General features: G+C 36.4%; 1 protein-coding gene across 1 annotated transcript in view; it reads left to right on the top strand.

Annotated features, from left to right (window-relative positions):
- Sytalpha (Synaptotagmin alpha) overlaps positions 1 to 22,064 on the top strand; it is a 110,562-nt gene that overhangs the window by 4,677 nt on the left and 83,821 nt on the right. The window lies entirely within an intron of this gene.

Below are 22,064 nucleotides of genomic sequence, written 5' to 3'. Positions count from 1 at the left end.
AATGGTTCTGGGTGCTATAGAAATCAATGTTCTTCGAATTTTTCACAACTGCGGACCGGTGGAAGTGGTTGAAAAATTTCACAGACCGCCGAAAGTCTGTGAATTAATATTTGGTGGAAATAGTTTGCAGATTTGCGGAAAAACGAATGGTGGAAATAATTTGCGGGTATTCAAAAGTACAAATAAACGGGAGAAACAGAACAGAACAAACCGAGCACGACCAGGCTATGCTACATTAGAGATGTAAGCTCGGTGCCCTGGAGGATGCTGTCGTGCCAGAAAAACTCAAGTCGGTTGACCGGCCGGTTAATCAAGGGAACAGGAGAAAAGAAAAAAAAAAATAGAAAAATGAGAAAATAAGAAATAAGTAAAAGGAAATGTTATAACAATTAAAACTACATACATAAAAAAAATCACAGAGCCCTGCAAAGCCTAGACCAAAATGATATCAGCAAAGCGGAGGGGGGGGGGCCCACAATAGGGAAGAGGGGGAAGAAGCTGTAAGCAGAATCAATATCACTTTTGTAGGGTGGCCTGCAAGAGGTCACAAGTGAAGGGGGGTCAACACGAAATGTGCACTGGAATTCAGCCTGTACGCAATTCACAAGTGTTCAGAGTCCGTTGTTCATGAGACCTCGCAAGATATCGGCCGGCATCCCACGTCGGTCCTCATACAGGGCCACCTGGACTGGCTGCACGAGTTTTGTCCCTATTCGGATTTCTTTCTAGCCGCTATGGTGGTGGTCGAGTGGTCATAGGGATCGACTCGCATCGTAAGAGTCTCGTCACAGAGAGCAACAGGGCTACAACGGTGCAAATATTCGATCACTTCACTCACTCACTTTAATTCTGAAATGTAGAAGCAGCGCCGAAAACTAGGGGGGGGGAAGCAGGCGGGTCTCATGCCCCGGGCGTTGGACCAGAGGGGGCGCAAATTTTATTCTCAAACCTCTACTTCAACATTACAAGGGGGCACCAAAATGTGCACTTGCCCCGGGTGACCAAACATCTCATCTGCGGCTCTGTGTAGATGGCAGCACCGCAAAAATCAGACACAACACTGATACGCACTCAGACTGTTTGGTACACACTCACAGTCCCGGCACAACTCACTAGTTGATAAATTTCCCATGGCGACAGACCTGAGTTGTGCTCCGTTTGAAATGGTTCAAATTGGAGAAGCAGTTTTTGGACCAGAGCAAAAACAAATAAATGTGAGCATAATTTGAAAACCTGACAAAAAATTAAACGAGAGAATTAATTAATTAATAACAACTATTATAATTAATTCTTAATAACTATTAAGATTGACAAAAAATAAAAATAAATATAGAGAGAAATAATTTGCGGACCGGCAAAGAAGTAAATGAAAGAGATAATTTGCGGACTAGAAAAAAAAACAGCAAACAACAGAAATAATTTGCGGACCAGCGAAAAAATAAAAATAATTTGCGACAGACGGAATTTAATTTTCCTCGTCGCTGTGCAGCCCGAGGGGACTGCCTGACGACTTACAGACTACCCTTGCTGGCTATGAAGGGGGTTATAAACAAGTTTGTGCGTGTTTCTGTAGATGTGAAGTGCTTGTATGTTAAAATAGAAAGAGAAAACCACAAACGTACGGTCCGATAAATGCTACCATCAGAAAACTACAATACACGAAGGTCAGCCATGTATACTTCATCAAAATGTTACTCTATGCAATAGAGTTGATCAGTAGAATGAATAGTAAGAAAAGAAATATTATGCGATAAATGCGAGTATTATATAATGGATGCAAAAATTAAATCACTTATCTATAATCCACCAAAATGTTACATAATGCATTAATGAGGAAAAAATAATAATAAACCTAACATGCAAATTGAGTAATAGAAACACAATTATGTTAGCCGAGATTATAGTGAGAAATAATTTACGGGTTGGCAAAAATAAACAAATGGGAAAAATAATTCACTGACTTGCTATAACGGCTAGGACATTGATATTGGACCGACCGGACACATCCCGCTTCAGAGAGATATCAAAGTGTTCCCGAAGGATGGGCGTGTCCGGGAACTTTATTTTATAACTAGTAACACATAGAACCGCCTCCAACGAGGGGAACAAAACTAAATTGATTACCGGCTTCAACAAACATCCATGTAAATAAACTTCGAAATGTAAGTATAGATTTAGGGCCAACACAATAATGGTTAATCTAGAAATCTTGCATATAATACTCCTGGATCACACTTCTCGGCTAAGACAGAAATGAAATATAGAGATAAATGCTTATTAAATCTAAAATTATTTAGTGGAATTTTTGAATGGACTTTATGAATTTGGTGAAATATTTCACGGGCCGGTAGGGAATTCCCTCGGTACGTGGACCAGCGGTTGAAGAACACCGATGTGAACACAGTGTGTCCCGTAAATTTACAAATACCCCAAAAATTTATAAAAATTAAAAAATTGCTATATTTGTGTGAATTCCGGTTCGCAAAAAATTTATGTTCACAAAAGGGAATTTTTTTTTTTGGTACCCAAATAAATCTAGTTCAAATTTTTCTCCATAGAGGGCAATGCACGCAAGCAAATCTCAGATTTCTGAACCTGCACCTTTCTCCAGTCATTTCTGTGTCCGAAACATTATTGAAGCATCAGCCGGTGATTTATGGGGCTTAGTCAAAATATAACTTCACCAAGAAGGCTTCATCCACCAATGCCAACATCACAATGAAAACCTTATATAAGCGCCAGTAACAGGAAAATTCAAAAATGAGCTGTTTTAATCGTACAACCTGCATTTTATAGTACTGATTTACATACTTTTACAGTGCGCTTCTATCGAAAAAAATTTGCATAAAAAAAAATTGTGTTTTTCAAACTAAAAGAAGATCCCTCTCCGTGAGAATGACTTTTTCGCAAACCGGATTCAAATAACCGATTACTTCAATTTTTATGAATTTTCAAACTATTTATGAATTTATGATATATCCTGTAAACAACGCGATAGCATTTCGAAAACCCGATATCAACAGACTTATACTTCAAGGGAATATACTCTACCTGGAAAATATTCCACACATTTTACATCCCTCCAACTCAATCAGGAAATACGAGTATATTTCAAACTCATACGAATGTTCTTGATATTTCCGAAAACGATATACTAAAATCCTCTCGCCATACTGTTTTCTCATGATCCAATAGCAAAATTACCAATTGTAATTTCATTTACTGAACAATTTAAAACGAATCGAATCAGGAAATGAAAGAGCCATTGCATATTAAAAAAATATACGCTCTTGCATATAATGTACGTATATTCAATTTACTCATTTTTCACTTCACAATTCATTGAAAATTTACGTGTTTGTTCTAAAAGTATGAGTTTTTTTCTTATTAAATACTATGTAAATTTGAATTTGATGTAAAATCGGAAAAATGTATACAATAGTTGTATCATCTGCGAATTCGGAAATGCGTTCATTCTGGCTTTTTTGTTTTGTATTCTCACGTACGAATTACGAATTTGCAAATTTATCCAATTATTGTAAGGAAAATATCACGAAAGCGAAAGAAATTAATGTGTGATAAAAAATTATGAATGAAACGTATAATTTTCAACTGAAATACTTCACAATGAACTAAATGAGTGATTTTATTATGATTCCAAAGAAATTCGAAATTGTTATCCAGGGAATAATTATTTTCACTATATACATACTTCGCTATATATATATTATAATTATTTAATAATCTCAATGATTTTAATGTGAGCCTATGAAGAAGTACATTTATTTACCAAAAAAATCTCGTGTTCGAAAATTCTTCGCTGGATATAAAATTCTCGTACTTTTTTTCTCCAGGATTTTTCCATGAGAATTTCCCCAAAATATCCAGAAAATTGAGAAAATTTAAAAATTCACCCCCCGAGATGTATTCCATTTTCTGCTACCTCTGTTTCAAAGACTTGTAAATTACTATTACAATGCCCCAGTCCAGTATTCTTAGCTGAAGTCATACGTAACAGAAAGTCATCTCGAATACGTAACAGAAAGTCATCTCGAATACGTAACAGAAAGTCATCTCGAATACGTAACAGAAAGTCATCTCGAATACGTAACAGAAAGTCATCTCGAATACGTAACAGAAAGTCATCTCGAATACGTAACAGAAAGTCATCTCGAATACGTAACAGAAAGTCATCTCGAATACGTAACAGAAAGTCATCTCGAATACGTAACAGAAAGTCATCTCGAATACGTAACAGAAAGTCATCTCGAATACGTAACAGAAAGTCATCTCGAATACGTAACAGAAAGTCATCTCGAATACCTATAACGCAAGTCGGTCTCCCATTCGAAAAAGACTCTCCACAGAAATCAGGCAGACATTCAACAAGACACTTACATAACATGCAAATTCAAGCATTTGCCATTTTCACTTGAAAATACGGGAGGCAGATGGCTGTGCCATCCCAACACGAAACGAGCATAATTCTGCATATGCACAGGAGTTGTGATTCTATAATTGTCCCGTCGCATTTTACCGGCAAACCGTTGGTCCTAAAGACATATTTCCAACAGGAAGAAGTATCCAAATAACGCGTAGAACTAAGATACGTCATTCATGTTACAAGGGGTTGTACAGTTATTAAAATTAAAAAAAAATTAACTTTTCATAAGAACACCCTGTCCTCAAAAACCCAATTGGAAAATAATTGCCCTCTGTCTCCCCCGAGGAAAACAAAAAAATTTCCACGTTTCTGAGTGCAATATTCAGTGAGATATTTGAGTTCAAAAACAAGAAAAAGTTGAAAAATTGCATAAACTAACGGGCATCGCATATTGTTCTTTCCCAACTTTTTTCCGATTGTTGAACAGCAACTTTTGACAGATATGCCATTATACTGTATATACCATACGGGACCACTACGTCTCTATTCTCGCTTGAATCACATCTTGTATGAAGACAAATTCTGAGAGTTAACGTTACAATCCAACGTACTATACAATTTTATTCGATTATGACATCTCTTTCTTGCTGAGTGATTTTTTTTTTGACAATGACTGTACTTAAAGAACGTTCCATAGCCGTACAAAGCAATAAGGTATTGATATATTAACAATATTGACATTTCGTACTGAGAAGATTGGAATGTGAGAGAAATCTAACAATAACAATGTTCTACTTTCTATACATATAGAGTAAAAATACTTCCGTAAAATACAAGCATGAAAGCTTTTAGATACTCTATTCTTAAAAAGGAAGTCCAGAATGGTTATTCTTTAGAAAGTTCGGACAAACGAGATGGAATCTTCTAGAACGTATTCCATCTGAAGAATCTATCGAAAACTTAACTCCCAGGCTATGTATTTTGTCCACTGTAAAATCCATTTCGACGTGGTATTTTCTGGAAGTATAGAGTGCTTCCTTTGTCCGTTTCATACTGAGTATAGGACAATATAAATACAGTTCTATATATTTTCCATTCAGAGCCCAGTCTCCTGTATGTTACACATCTGAATATTTTTGGTGAAATTAGTCCAGAGCAATACGCCAGGATATAGCCATGAAGAGCCATTAAGATTTCTATCACTGGCATATGCCATTACTTAACCCTCCGAAATACATTTCGCAAACATTCCTCTAGGGAATTTTTGACGGATTTGTGTATGTTGGAAAGTGCTGTATGTGTGCATATGCGTGGTTTTGATGAAATAGTTGTGCGTGTTTTTCCTGTTCGAGAAGTGCTTCCACCTGTTTTTCATATCAGACGTGAAAATCACAGATGCATGGAATGGTTTATGCTTGGAATGTGCTGAAAGAGTTCACATCAAAAACATCCATAACGTAAATAAATATAAAAGGTCGAGTTTATAATGATGTTGGTAGTCCCCTACGTAGATGAATATGTAGGCCGGCCTGAATTCAACAGGATACGATTAACTGCGTTTGTGAACGCATTGTCCTTCCTGATCATCTCCATCGAATATACTTGCGATATCCTTCTCGCCTTTGTGGAAAATAAACGAAAGATGTCCTGAGAGAAGAAAGTGCGACAGCAACGGGGCGTGGCCGAATAAATCATTGTCGTAGTTTCGAAGCACCATCTTCGTTACGTACTAATTACAGCACAATGTAAAGAACCTACAGTTTCGGAGATATTGTTACCGACTACTCTTCACCGTACATGCATCTCGTAAACATTCCTATGCGGAATTTCTAAGGAATTGATACCCTGAAGGAATGTGTGTTCTGAATGCATGTGTAGCCAGCTCCTAACGTATTTAGAAAGTTGTGAGATTCATTTTAGAGTGAATGTCTCGTATTCTGATGGTGTTGTATTTTGGAGTGAAAATTGCGGATGCTTGAGTTTTTGTTACGTTGTTATTAGTATCGTGTTAAAGGTCTGCTTGTTCTCTGTGGAGAGACTTTCTCGAATTGTAGACCAGCTCACATTAATGCCTTGAAGTTGAAAAACCACAGAAAACCAACTTTAACAGGCCATCACTGTGCCATCAACGGTGTTCGAACCTGTATCCTAGTACATACTATGACCTACGCATCCCACCATAATGATTGTCCCCTCTGTGAAATAGTTATGAATCTATTTTTCACCAAATTTTACTTGAAAATAAAGTTCTGATTATGAGAACAAACACACAGGTTTATGAGCCATCTAGGTGAGCGGTTATTAAATTTAGGTAGACCCCCCCCCCCCCCCCGGGATGCACGGCGTTTTTACTGGGGGTCCACGGCCCAGTTTTAGAATTATAAAATAAATTAATACTCAGTTCAAGTTGAAAAAAAATACAAATAAATAACTCAAAGAAGAAGTTTTAATTAAATTTACGCACAAAAGCACAGCTACAACGTTGGTGGACTGCTGCAGTAATATCGTTATGATTTGACAGAATTGTGCTTGTAGCGACAGCTCCCGACAGGGTTATAAAACGCTGTTTTTGTTCTTCTGCAGTCCAGTAGATTTGCATTGCTATCGCAACACATTTACTAGTACTTAGTAGATGGCTGTACTTTCTGCTGCTTTAAATGAGGCTCCATGACAGACACCAACATTTCTGGGAGTCCACGACTGAAAATAGGGGACCATGGCAGACACAAAAATTTCTTGGGTGGTCCACGACTAAAAATATCCCTCATTTAAACTAATCCCACATTGCTCACCAAAATAGGTTCAGAGCGAGGCGACTCTACCTGATTATATATGTATATGAATGTATGTATATGTGTATTTCTCTTTCCTCTATTCAAATTCTTCATGCATTTGATGTCCACAACACACGTGCGTACTCATACTGTCGTATTCATGTTGCTCACCGAATAAGGCGCTAAGCGAGATGGCACGGGTGATCCCCTAATTGTATATATTCCCTCACACAATATTTCTATTTTGCATATTTTCATTAAATCTACCGGACCCAATAAAACTGATGCTGGCTTTTCTAGTCCGCAAGTTATCAAACCCGTTTGCTCATCAATAAGTTGTTAAACGAGATGACTCGCTTCGACGGATATTTTATATTTCACAATAAGATTCTCATTTCGTTTGCTTTTTTTTTGTATCCCGTGTATATAATATGGCAAGTGTAAGATAACAGATGGGATGACATAGCCACCCCCCCCGCAATTGCTTTTAAAATATACCTCCATCGTAATAAGTGTTTACATTCATCCTCCTTAACGAAACCCAGGATATTTTCTCCAACTCCGAACCCCATCTTGTCTATAATCACCACAAAATTTGTTAATCGCGACAGCATCCAATTGTCCGGGAGAAATATGTTGTAAAAATTTTGTATGTCATTTTTTTCCCCTTTTCTTTTTTTTTTTGACACAAAATAAAGCGTTCCAGACTCTGCCACGAAGCTGGGCTATAGAAATGATCCTACGCAGTATGATCTTCACGAAGTTGGGCTGGACGGCAACGGGATGAGTTCAGTGGCAAAGTTCTGGCCCGTTCATTTATTCATGCTATAGAACAGTGTTTCCCAAAGTGGGTGATATCGCCCCCCCCGGTGGGCGATGGAATGGTTCAAGAGGGCGATAGAACCAACTGATTTAACATAGGATCCTATGGGTTTATTTGAATTGGGGGGCGATGGGAGAAAAAAATTTTTGAAGAAAGGGGCGATGGAACAAAAAGTTTGGGCGACTATGCTATAGACCATAGTTTCCCAATCTTTTTTGTCCCATCGCCCCCTTCTTCAGAAATTTGTTTCTCCCATCGCCCCCAATGCAATCTAACCCATAGAATCCCCTGTTATACCCGTATTATACGCCCTGTTATACGCCCCCCGGGGGCGTTAACGCCCACGTTGGGAATCACTGCTATAGACCATAGTTTCCCAACCTTTTTTGTCCCACCGCCCCTTTTATCAGAATTTTTTTTCTCCCATCGCCCCCCCCCCCCCAACGAAATCTAATCCATAGAATCCTATGCTATACCCTTAGCTTCTACCGCCCCCTGGAACATTCCATCGCCTCCCGGAGGCGTTAACGCCCACGTTGGGAATCACCGCTATAGACCATGACATATGACATATAATAGGAGCAGGAAAAAAATAACATACAGGTGGATTTAATGTTTTAACTCGACTGTGTAATGCCCTTCTTTCTTTGGGAAGTTCGTTGAAATAATTCTTTTAAGAGAAAATCGTTTTAAAATAATGCTGGATAATACTAAAACTAAAACATAAAACAAACTATGAAAGCGTAAAAATTACCAGTTGAAACGAAAACACTTCTTTCGCTTGATTAGTACCAAACTCTTCGAAGTTTGAGTTATATTTAAAATATTTTAAAAGTGAAGTAAGAAAATGTATACATGTTTCAGGTGCATTTTTCTCTTTTGAATGCAAGAATGAATTCTTATCTTGGAAAGCTTTTAAAGGATTAAATGAACATTTTCTGGTATGAAAGAAACTAATACAGAGATATTTTGCTTCGAATAAAATATCTATGATCCGTATTCAAGAGGGAAATACGAAACATTTCCAATGATAATGTTTTATACATAAAAGAGAAATAGGGGGAATTATTATCTCATAATATGCACTGAATAAAATCCCTCCATGCATTATTTATAAGACCTTTGCTGTCGGAATCACTTTCGAAATCTTAAGATTTATATTACACTTGTAGTTTTAAAACTAATATCACTTGTAAAGTATTTAAATCGATTATTTTCTAAAGCTTTGATATTAGTTGCTATTGAATATATTTTCGAATGCTTAGTGATACTCAGCATCAACTCATTTTTCTTTTTATTCGTAGGATACAGGGTGATTATAATTAAAGCTCTCGTGTACTCTGAGTAGTTTTTCTCAAAAAACTGCTTATCCAAATGCAGCTAAATTTTTAGGATATCTTTGTCAGACCGTGGGAGAGAGATTTATAAAATCAAAAAAAAGTTCAATTTTCGACCACCAGGTGAAAGTGGCGCTTTTTATTGCATATTAAATTTTCCCCATGGTCCATATATTGTGTGTTTTGTGTGGGTATTTCGCATGGTCCATTAAAAATAAATTTTACCTTGAAAGGAAAATATCTGAAAATAGATTGTCGTTCAGACGATTGTTCAAAATACTATTGCTGACTTGAAAGGAACAGATTTGAAATCTCTTTATGAAATCATTCTTTTGGAATATAATAATAATAACGTGATCCTCACGTATATTCCCAAGGGATCAAGCACGATCCGTCTTGGGAATTTGTTAGTGTTAGTAGACACCCATTGCCCGAGCCGGGATTCGAACTCTGACCTGCACAATGAGAGGCTATTTCACCAAACATCAACTCTGGCCATATAGTTATATTGCAATTTACTGCCATTAATGAGTTGGGCTGGAAACGAAGGCACCATCTATCGGTGGGTGCCTCAAGCTCGTTAAGAAAATATCTCGTTTATATTCTCCCCGCTTTTTTGAAGTTGTTACCACGACGGCACAAAACCTTCACGTGGTAGACGGACATCTTACCACTTCGCCACACGGGCGCTTGCAATGCGTGGCTAGCCCCCTAACCAATCGACTGCCACGCGGCATATGTTTCTTTCTGTTATTTCCAAACTTTTCTCAGATTTTTGAATTAAAATATCTCAGTGAATATTGCAGTTAAAAAACATGGGATCTTGTTTTTGGACTCAGAAAAAACAGGGCAACAACTTCCTAATTGGAAATTAGAGGAGGAGGCACCGTATAAAAACTTAAATTTTTTTTATTTTGTGACACACTGTATTTTTACTCTCAAAACTGGTACAGGGTAATTTTCGAACATATTTTGAGCACTTTTTAAACTGAAACCATACCTCTGCGACAAACGGGTGATGAGATAAAGGTCGCATTAGTAATTACAGGACACCCTGTATATTCCTTTGCCTTATTTACATTCGATGAAGTTTTTGATTGTCGCGCCCGTTAAGGCAATCAAGGAAAGTGAGCCAGAACGTCTAATGATCTGGGCAATTAGTGGCAATCGATAAAACACATATTTCTAATTAATATTCAATTAAATTAGAAATTCATATGAGGGACACTGTTGGTCGTTTCTCAGGGAACAAATAAAAATTAATAACCGGAGAAAATAAGTCCAACTAAACAAGAAAGTTTCATGTGACATGTTGGTTGAATATTTTTTGCAATTGGAAATAAGTTTCTGTGATCAAATGGTGGAAGTGGATCTATAAGGAATTTTATTTGTAAATGTCTATAGGTGATGACCTTGAAATAATATAATAGTATCGGATTCCATAGATTTTTTGATATTTCGCAGCAATTCTTTTAAGAGAGTTTATTACATTTTTATTTTATTACAAGTTTTCCGAAAAATCTTGTAATAAAATAATTGAATTGCTTCACGGAACAGCGATAATTCCGATAGAAACGGAATGATATCAAGAATTTATTTCATTTTATTTTTCAAATGACGAAAGTTATATCTTGAGGAAAGGATTATTTGTTTTCGATGAGAACTCAAAGTTCCGTACATTTATAGATTAAATGCCGGAAATTGATATACTATTGTGTTTTTTAGTAAAAACCCAAAGAAATAAATTGCATTATATTTCGTTGACGCAGTTTTTGTCCTACAAAAGTTCCCGGAAAATGTTTTAAAGATAATCTGGAAAGACTATATGTTGCAATTTAAAAAAAAATGTTTTTTTTTCTTCCACGAGTAATCCTAGAATAGTAATTTTTTCACCAAGGATCTAGATTGGCACGACAAAGCCCTTCTTTTTTTGACAATAGCTTTTTAGAGCAAACAGTCGTTACTTTGCACATGCGCAAACATTACCGATGTCACTTCGCACCAGCCGACACCATTTTGAATCGTGTCGGCAATGTTTGCGTTTCGCTTAATGGAAAAAATAGGAAGATCGATCTGCCCCTCACCTGTGCAAATAGGGTCTGTAATTCGATTTTTCGATGCAAGTGATATGATATCGGTGGATATTCACTGCCGTACTTGTTGAGTGTGTGATTCGAATGTCACGAGTATTGGTAAAGTTCGTGAAGGGTTAAGATTGGTGTATAGATAGCCTATATATATATATATATATATATATATATATATATATATGAAAATCACGGTGTATAACGCATGCACACGAAATCATCGGCAATTACAGACGGTTGGCCCGAGCGTGGTTCATTATGTACAGGGGCGTACCCAAAAGTAACCGGAATCACCTTACGGTAAGCTTAGCAAACAGGGAAAGCCCAGCGACCTATCCCGAAGGATATAATCCTTAAATCTGGTGATCGGACGACACAAAGCCGTCCTGCTCAGTCGAGTAGGTCCCAACCTCTGGGGCCCAACTCAAAATCAGTGTAACTAGCACCAAAACCTAATTAACTCGAAATCCCACCCGGGTTCCCACTCGACCTCGTGGCTGAGGCTCTTTATTTTAAGACAAGGTTTTGCAGGATTACATGTCTTTGTATTCTGCAATATTTAATTTAAATACGTATTCGTATTTAAATTACGACTCGTATATACATATTTACAAAATGACAATACTCCTACATTCGTGGGACTTATACAATCCAAAAGTCTATCCAACATTTTAAACTACACTCGTAATTTGTGCCAGATCGTATTCTAGCCATTTCTTTTTGAAGGGCCCCTACACATAGATGCTGCGCACATAGGATTTACATCCCACTTTCTTTTATTAATCTTGTTCTCTTCCTCACAGTTAACACACTTCATCTCAGCTGAACAATCCGCCATCATATGCCCTTCCTTACTGCACTTCTTGCATGTAGTTCGGCCCTTACAGTTCCTCGCTAAGTGTCTTATTTTCCAGCACTTGAATCACTGTAATGGACGAACATATTCTTTCTTATCATAACGACGCCATCCGTGGTAGAATCTTTTCCTATTCATCAAAACATGAAAGACCCTAGGCTCAACATGCAAAATCCAATTACAACCACCTCTTGAGTCATATTTTCATATGACTGGAATTTTAAGTCCCTCTCCATCCTGCAATTCTCGTATAGCTGTCAAGAGCTCATCCTCTTCTACTTCTATATCTACCTGATAGAGGATGACTTTAGGGTCTCTCCCTATTATCTTTTCAACTCTATATTTTTGTGCGAGGTCTGCCTCTCTAAATCTTTCTAGAAGATTTTTCATCTCCTCACCTTACGGTGCATGGAGAATCCGAAGTACGCGGTTCTCCTACTAAGTAAGCATAAAGCCACTCCTCCTGAACTAATGTGCCAAGTGGTGTTGCTTAAGAAGGTTATGTTTGCATCCATGAATTTTTTTTTATGGAAGCTGTTTAGCTTGTTCCGCGTTTTTAATCATGGCAGATTTACTTGAACAGTGTGGGCCTGTGAAGTTTTGCATCCTGCTTGGGAAAAAAACATCAGAAACTGTCGGATGTTAGAAATAGCTTACGGTGATTCTGCTGTGGATAAAACTCAAGAATACCGGACTGTTTCCGTAAATCATGCTTCGAGCATGGTCACGAAATTCTGCAGTGATGCTGATTTTAGAACAGTGGAATGATGAAGCAGCTAAGATCAATTATTACAATTTTAAATTATTAAAATTTGGGAAACAGTTTCGTAACTGATGCTGAAATTTTAATAACTGATCCTATGTGAATGGATGTTGAGTTGATTGAGTTGAAATTTGTAGCCATTTTAGGGATTCGAACTTTTTCCCAGTGATATTGGACTTCGAATTAACCAACTTCGACTGTACATAGTAATAATAAACTTGACTGACATATAATTAAAAATATTCTCGCGAATAATATTTACCTAAATAATTACAATCTATGTATAAATAAAATCGAAAATATTCTCGTTAATATATTTTCTAAAAATAAGGTACATTTCTTCCAGAAAACGAAAGTAGTTCGAGTTCATCTTGACAACAGCACTTGGACCTTTGACGTCATTTACGAACCTAGTGACGTTATTCTAAGAAAACCGTAAGATATCGAACACTCGCGGAAAAGACAAAATCAAGTTGAACATAATCTTTGAGTCGGAAAGTATTTATACAGAATTCAAGTTGAAAAAAATGCATATTTTCAAGATCCGAAAATCTACAGCCAATCGATCCTGATGTTTTTTCCATCTTCCACGAAAGAAAGTTTTTAATATAAAAAGAATAATAATATTAAATTATTGGAACAAAATTTAGAAAAGTAAGAGTTTCAGGGGAAAAAAAGACTAAAGTATTGATTCATATAATTTGATAATTTTTAATCCGGTCAAAAAAAAGACAGACAAGTATTATTGTGAGATAACCTCTCATCGTTACTAATGTGAAATCAATGTCAGAGACTTGGACAGACATTATCCTATAATGGAGATAGAAAAGCAAACACCAAACTACTCACTCTTAAAATGAAAAAAATTAAAGTTTTAGTTGAAAAGTTTTTTTTTTCTCCCATGGTTGTACTATTGAACAGTATAAACTTCATAAAGGAACTAAAAAGAAGTGCTATACTTTCATGTACTTCCCTTGTATTTTCTCGTGGAAGAGTTTGAAGAGAGTTTCTCCAGACAGAAATCAGACTGTCCAGTAGACATAAATACAAACAAAGGGGTGTGTTGAATGAAAAGCTTTGGTATATGATGTTGGAAGCAATATAGGGTGACATATATAGAAGACTAATTTAATGAAAAATTATTTCACGAATTTATAGTAATGTCTATGTGCAGGAAGTCCCATAAATTCGTAGATTTGAAAATTTAAAGAAATTGAAGGATTTGGTTCATTTCAATGCGGTTTACGAAAACGTTACTTTCATGAAGAGAGATTTTTTTAATAGGAAACAAAGTTTTTTTTTCAAATTTTCGTCAATACAGGACACTGCACGAAAATCCGGCAGAAGTAATTGGACCTGAGACATTTTTCAATCTCTCCTAGGTCTGAAACATTGATAATGCTTCAGCCGGTAATTCGTAGTTGAGGTAAAACAACTTCATCAATAGTGCTTTCTTCATCCACCAATGCCAACATCACAATGAAAACCTTATGTAAGCGCTACTAACGGGAAAATTTAGAAATGACCTGTTAATCGTGCACCTTGCATTTCATAGAATTCTGATTTGCATATTTTCTGTGATTTGCTTTCGTGTAGTGCCCGCTATCGACAAAAATTTCTAGTTTTACTACGGCAAAATTACTACGACAGACTAGCTTTTTTAGTATCAAAAACCACCTTCGTGAGAATAGTGACCCGCACTCAAATATACCTATAATTCATTCAGCTTTTATGAATTTTTAAACTATTTACGAATTACCAGCAATTATCTATAATTATATTTTTTTGAAATCACATTGCAATAAATCTTCTAGAAAGAATACAATAAATCTCATATTCAGAAGGAAGGGATTGAAAGTTTGACAACTGGAACGAAAGAAAGACAATAAAAATTAGGGGTTGGACTCCCTTAAAATTTCAAGTTGTTCATCGAAAAATTATAAACTCATAAATTGGATTTTATTTGTTTTAAATGCTAATCATTCATAACACAGTGTTGGAACTTTGTAATATTGACTGATGTTATAAAAATTAATTTGGCCATTTGACGCACAATGATTGCTAAATTTAACCTTCTCACCAACATAGACGAGATATTTCGTTTTTATTTTAGCAGCGACGAGTCGAGTTATTTTGTAAAGCTGATATATCTCAATGTAGAACGGATTTTCTTAACCCTCTTACCTTGCACCTGCAGGAAATCTACAATATAAAGAAAGATTTAGAATTTTATAGGGGGTTTAGTGATACTGCTATGATGGTTAAAGAGTAAAAATCAGTGTTCCTCAAACTTTTTGTAGTGTGACCCTCCCTTTCGATAAAAATTTCAATGGTGACCCCCCCTCCCTTTTTGGCAAGAGTTTTATCGATGATTTTCCAGGGCCGTCTTAACAGCATCATAGACCTCAGGGCAAAGGGATTTTTCTGAGGCCCTATATCTGGCCAGAGGGTACCTGCTTACCAAGGGAAAAGCAGGACACCCTGTATATAAATAAATAAAGATAATGTTTGGATCTCATCAGCTATAAAGAGCCCGAGTTTATCTATAGCTTTCTGAATTCAATTGCGGTATTTAGGGGGAAAAACTATATTTTTTGTAAGACAGTATCAGTATAAGGAAATTACCGCATCGATGGAATCATAATTACCAATTCAGGTGTTTATGGCAGAGAAAGGGACTAATCCTATTATGAACATTTTCTTTTACGACTTCCAGCTTTCCTAAGCTGGAATTAAGGGGAAAAGAATGCAAAGAGCTGAGGAAAGATTCCGCCGTCTTAATGCTATATACAGAGAAGACAGGTGATACGAAATCCGCTAAGGAAATTAAGAGAAGAACGCCGGTCTGTGTTTGACAGTTTCTGCAGCATGGCATTTTTCGCACCTAATATCTAGTTAATATTATTCAGCTTTCACTTCTGAGGCACATTACTGGGTGTATGCCTTCCAGTCAGAATGAAGCCCCTTTTATGATTATCACGGCGATATCACAGGCAGTGCAATTATACACATGAAAATCACTTTCAAAATATACATATATCTAGTGATTTGAACACGGCACTACAAGCGTCAGAAAATCCCAACAATGACAATGAAATTCATCGTACAATACAAAATCTGGCTCTGACAAATAATATCGTATTTCAGTGGATCAAAGGGCATAATAATAATAATAATAATAATACAAGAAATGACTAAGTAGATATTTAAGCAAAAGAGGCGGCAAGAAAGGAACAAATTGATACTGAAACAAAAATCGCTAAAATACAAGTTAAAAATTGCCATAAAAAATACACACGATGAATGGCAAGAGGCTGTAGAACTCAACAACAAAAACGAGATTTGCTTATTCAATAATGCCCCTAACCAAGATCTATGGAGACTTCTACATCAAATGTTAACTCAACATGGGCCGAGTCCATCAATCAAGGTTTCACTGACGAGAGACATTAATGTATCTTCTGCAAGAATGAAATTAGCGACGATCAACATATAGTGTAGAGATGTGAAGCATGTGACAAAGACAGAAAATAATATAATGTTAGAGATCACAACATGAAAACTATAACAGTGGGGGAAAAATAGGAAAAAATAGGTAATAATCTCTTAAAATGAAACAGTATAAGAAAATAATAATGCGTGCATCCATTAAATATACACCTGACATCTCTCTTTATAGATACAATAACAATATCCTGTTTTGTTTTATAGATATGGGGTCATTGAAGTATTACGTCAGCATCGATGGGGAGGAAGGGGTTTCCGATTTGCTGACTTTGGATGACAGGGGGGGGGGAGGTAGGGGGAGTTTGGATAATGCTTATGTCATTTATGAAATGACATAGTTTGTGGGTACCAAAAGTAACATTACCCCTATTGTGTGATAAGCCCCTTACATAGCTCAGTGATCTTTAAATGCTTCGCGGATCCGAGTGATCTGGAAATGTCAGGGTCTCTTAAGTGCTCTGGAACTGTGTCACGCATCACTCAAGTGATCCGTAATTATGCTGCGGATCGCTTAAGTAATCTGGGAATGAACCGCAGGTAACTCGGGTGATGTAGAACTGAACTGGGTGCCGCTTGAGTGCTCTAAAACTGAACTGGGTGCCGCTTAAGTGCTCTAAAACTGTGCCACATGTCACTCAAGCGATCTCTTAATGTGCCACGGATCACTTAAGTGTTTTGGAACTGTGTCACGGGCACTTAAGTGATCTGTGAATGTGCCACAGGCCTATTTGAGTGATCTGAAAATGTGCCACAGGCCTATTTGAGTGATCTGAAAATGTGCCACAGGCCTATTTGAGTGATCTGAAAATGTGCCACTGGCCACTTAAATGCTCTGGAATTGTGCCACGGTTCACTTAAACGATCTGTAAATGTGCCGCTTAGCTGATTTTTACAAAATTAGGTTGCAGACCAAATCAGATAACCCCCAGGGAAAATACTATGAAATTTTTTGCGTTCAAGTTTTTGTTCTACCCTGTGCTAGAAATATTTTTAAAATATTTTAACATACACTGCTGGCAGACATTATATACGCTAAAAAATGTTTTCCTCGAAAATTCTTTTTCCTCAACACCGAGTTTTGTTTTTTATGCAAATACGAATACAAAGGTCACAACAGGCAAATTTCCCAACGAGGTGGCTGAAAAAATTATAGCTATAAAAAATATGGATGCGCAACTATAACTTTAAAAAAACCATATATAATAGCATATATCACCAAAGAGAAATTAATAATATATAATATTACTATGCCCATAAAAAAATATAAGGAACATTTTTTTTTCTCGAACACCACTCATTGAAACTTTGTGCGTCTCTCAACACTATGTTGTTACGTACTTCAACACTTGGATTTTTTACTAAAGTTATTTTAAAAAATTTTATGGCACAAAATGTGGGAAAATTTTGGTGATTTTTGAAAAAGTTAAAATTCGTGGGAAAAATGACCAGCAGTCAAAATCCTTATTGTTCACGTTAAATTGTATAAAAATATCTACAGCATTTCAGAAAAAAAAAAAAAATTGAGCTTGAAAAAATTGAATAGAGAAACTTTAAACGCTCCTTAAAGGAAGGAGATTTTTCCCATAGGAAAGGGGTCGTGCAAGTATTACGTAAGCAAATTTTTAGCCATTTTTGACCCCTTCCCTCCCCCCCCTTGTCAGCAAAAATCAGCAAAACGCTGACCCCCTCCCCCCCCCCTTGTCAGCAAAATTCCGTCATCAGCTCTGCCCCTCTGAATCCATCTCATATTTTCATAAAGGGTGGTTGATGACGTAAGCATTATCCAAACACCCACCCCCCCTCCATCGGTGATGACTTAATACTTGAACGGCCCCAAAGTGTGAGGCCAAGCTTGTGCACCAACCCCTTGAAATTCCATAAGCCTTTACTACGGTGGTTTAAGGAAACTATAATATGGAAAAGAACATTTTGTGAGACGTAAAGGAAGTAGGTTAAGATTTCTATAAAGAGAAGAAAAAAATATACATAGTTTTTTTTCTTTGTTTTGTAAAGTCCGATAAATAAAAGGTCAATGGACTTTATCGTTATTCGAGAAAGTCCTTCACGTGGTTAGAAAGAATCCAATTTTTCAATGGAAACTATGATGAGCAATGAACAGAAATGCATTCAGGAAACGGAAATGATGATGGAAGTCCTCATATCCTTGTTTCGGAGACAGACAAAAGAGGATACGCTTATCTGTATTGAAGATTGAAATGACAATAGAGTTCCATAGTCATTGGAAAATAATATAAAGCGATGCTTTCATTTCTATTGATTATTCGAAATGTACAGCCTGGAATAATTCGAGTTAACAACTCGTAATGCTATTTTCACGTCTTTTGATTTAATTGAATTCCAACAGATATCTCGCATTGAAAATCCAATTTCGCTGAAAGTATTGGAAATATGACATGTGTTAACCTAAGATTTACTTAAATTCTTCTATACGTGGAGCTAGTTCGCGGTCGTATTTATGCTAAATGTCAGAAAATAATTTTCAAAAGCAAATAATTCCTGAAATACACGGAAGAAGATACATTTATCATTATTATTCATGTGAATTACGCATCGATTTCTCTGGGCTTGAGTTTGTGGCAACATTTAGACATTAATGGCAGTAAACTTCGGATAAAGTTGCCTCTGAAAGATGAGCTGTAGATGGGCATATTTTATTCGGGACTGACAGGAGATTATCAGTTCATTGAATAGAACTAATTGGGTTTGCAGTTGAATATAAAATTTACCTACCATCACACGCGCGTGCACACACGCACGCGCACACACTGCTATTACTACAGTCGAATCCCGTTATAACGAACGCCAAGTTACCGGAGGAATCACTTCGTTTAAACAAAATTTCGTTATAAAGGAATTCCAGGTTACCTAGCATTGTTCCTATGTAAACTTATTTGGAAGATTAGAAAAGTGTTCGCTAAAACGAGATTTTCGCTGTAACGGTATTCGTTAAAACGGGATTCGACTGTACTATTGTATGCCCATACTGAGTTGGCCTCTGACGTTTATGCGTGAAGGAGGGGAAACATTTTCCAAGGAGGAGAAACGGGGGGGGGGAAAACTCGCTAAAATAGCGTAGAAGACGCCAACAGAAAATACCAACCTGCCCCTTTTCCTTACCGAAAGAAGATAAATGGAATCGCCCATCGCGTGACGTTTCATGACGTACCCAGAGGCCAACTCAGCGTGGGTGTGCAATACTTAACCATGCAAAAATTCACTTCATAAAAATTCCTTCTGAGAAGTTCTAACGAATCCCTTATATTCCGGAATATTTTTTCGGATTATGTATGTGTTTTTTTATTCAACAACTGGCTCGTTATGATGGAAGCCACGCTCACTTCTCAATAACATGCTGCCTCTGGAACGTTTAGAGATCCGTATTTGTGGGACCCTAGCGTATTTTGTCAGAGTTCTGTGTGCTTCGTGTTCTTGGTGCCATCTGCTTTCCATATTTTGAAGTGGAAGTGGAAAATGCCTAAATTTCGATGTTATGTATGTATCGTGTTGAGAGTCAACCTGCTGTGTGCAGAGAGAATTTTTCAAATGACCGGCTTGTATTGGCACCCCCGAATTTTGAAAACCACAGAAAAACAACTTCAGCCAACCATCACTGTGCCGACAACGAAATTCGAATTTGGATCTTCGCGATGAGAGTCCATCACGATGGCCAAAGAATTGCTCTACTAGAAAATAAGTAGTGCCTTCGGTGAAAACATTCCAGCAAAGATCAGAGATAAAACGGGACCTGGGAAGATCCGGAATATTATGAAGGCTATGAATAAATTGACAGATCACGGAATTTTCCGAGTTCTGCACTTATACTGAAATCCCTTTATTGTAAAAGGGTTGCAAACCCAGTCATTCAAAGGACATATCTCGGCAAATCTCATCTCGGTCATGAGAAATCTCTCTTCCTTGAAAGCCTTTTATTTCGGCAACGAGTAGCCCTGTATATCTCAATGGAAGATATTCCCCCATTCTAGTTCGCACTTACGTTTTTATGAAAACAGATGTGACATTTTAAAGAGGTTTCGGTGATTTTACGTGACAATATTTTAGCAAGAACCGCTTAAATAAATTGTACTAGGAAAGGATTAAGACAAAGGGGGAAGGGGGTTGGGGTTGTTAAAAGTAGATATAGTGTTTCGAATTGTTTTTCGACATGCATTATCATTGCAACCGTTGGCTTTAGAAGTATACTTCCAATTACAAAAAGTTTTCAAATGACATGCAGTTTCTTAAAATGTCATTTTTTTTAAAACTTATCACACATTAAGAAATAAGAAAAAACTTTTTATCCCGGAAGGGATAGAATCCGGGCCTTGTCTGGTCTGACAGATATATTCCAATGTTATGCACAATAGGGGGGTATTGTTTTGAATGTATCAGAGATTATCTAGATAATTTAATAATAACAGAGTTCAACATTACATATGTGTCGTAGAAGTACTTTTTAAACACCTATGTGTTACGGAAAAAGTACAGCAGATCGTTTGTATCGATACAAATTGCATAAGCAGTTGAAGTTATTTTGGACGGTCGAGAATCACGATTAATTGAAAAATATCAAATACAGTATCTAAACAAATATCAAATATTAAATACAGTATCTAAACAAATATCAAATATTAAATACAGTATCTAAACAAATATCAAATATTAAATACAGTATCTAAACAAATATCAAATATTAAATACAGTATCTAAACAAATATCAAATATTAAATACAGTATCTAAACAAATATCAAATACAGTAGTATAGTAATGTACTATCATAGTTTTTTTAAGGCCCTATGTTATGCCCTATTCAAATTGTATATTTTACATGAAAAAATACACACCTATTGTCCAAAATAATTCTATGGAGAAGGGAAAATTATTTTACAATCGTATTAAGTTTTTATTCTATGTATAACATAGTGACTTTAAACATTACATGCAACGAATGTGTGTATTTTAAAGAATTTTAAACGGGAATTTTTTATATTGAAAGGCAATATTTTTAAGGTTTTTGAGGTGACAGTTTAAACCACGGTTCAAACCGTCAAAAAATGCCACGCGTCAAAAATCTGCCAACCCTGGGATGAATCAGTAAGCGATGTTATCTTATAATTTAATTAATGAATATTTCATTAATGAAATAACCAATAGTCACAGTCATTTCATTTGCGTACAGCTCGTAGAAATGGAAATTTTCAAACAAACACAAACACGCAAACACAGTAACAAGTCACCAAAACACCGTAATTTTTAATCTTGAAGTTCTCGATGAATATCACTTTTAGAAATATGGAATTTTTGCAAATGACTTTCTAAAGTCGGTTCTACATTTCACTAACTGGAACTATTAGCACGCGGGGACTGTAGTAAAAGTTAGTTTATTAATATTTTTATGTATACGACCTGTGAAAAAAATACCATATTTTGCGAAACCGCGTGTCATTTTAAATCTTTTTGTAACTGAAAGTATATTTCCAAAGTCAACGGTTGCAGGCAGTGTTATGGATATAC

Source organism: Pholcus phalangioides, unplaced genomic scaffold, assembly GCF_987345545.1.
Source record: "Pholcus phalangioides strain wild (caught in Gottingen) unplaced genomic scaffold, Ppha-v1.0 ptg000015l_1, whole genome shotgun sequence".
Lineage (NCBI taxonomy): Eukaryota > Metazoa > Arthropoda > Arachnida > Araneae > Pholcidae > Pholcus > Pholcus phalangioides.
The sequence above is the reverse complement of the archived record's forward strand: the minus strand, read 5'-3'. Positions and strand labels throughout refer to the sequence as shown.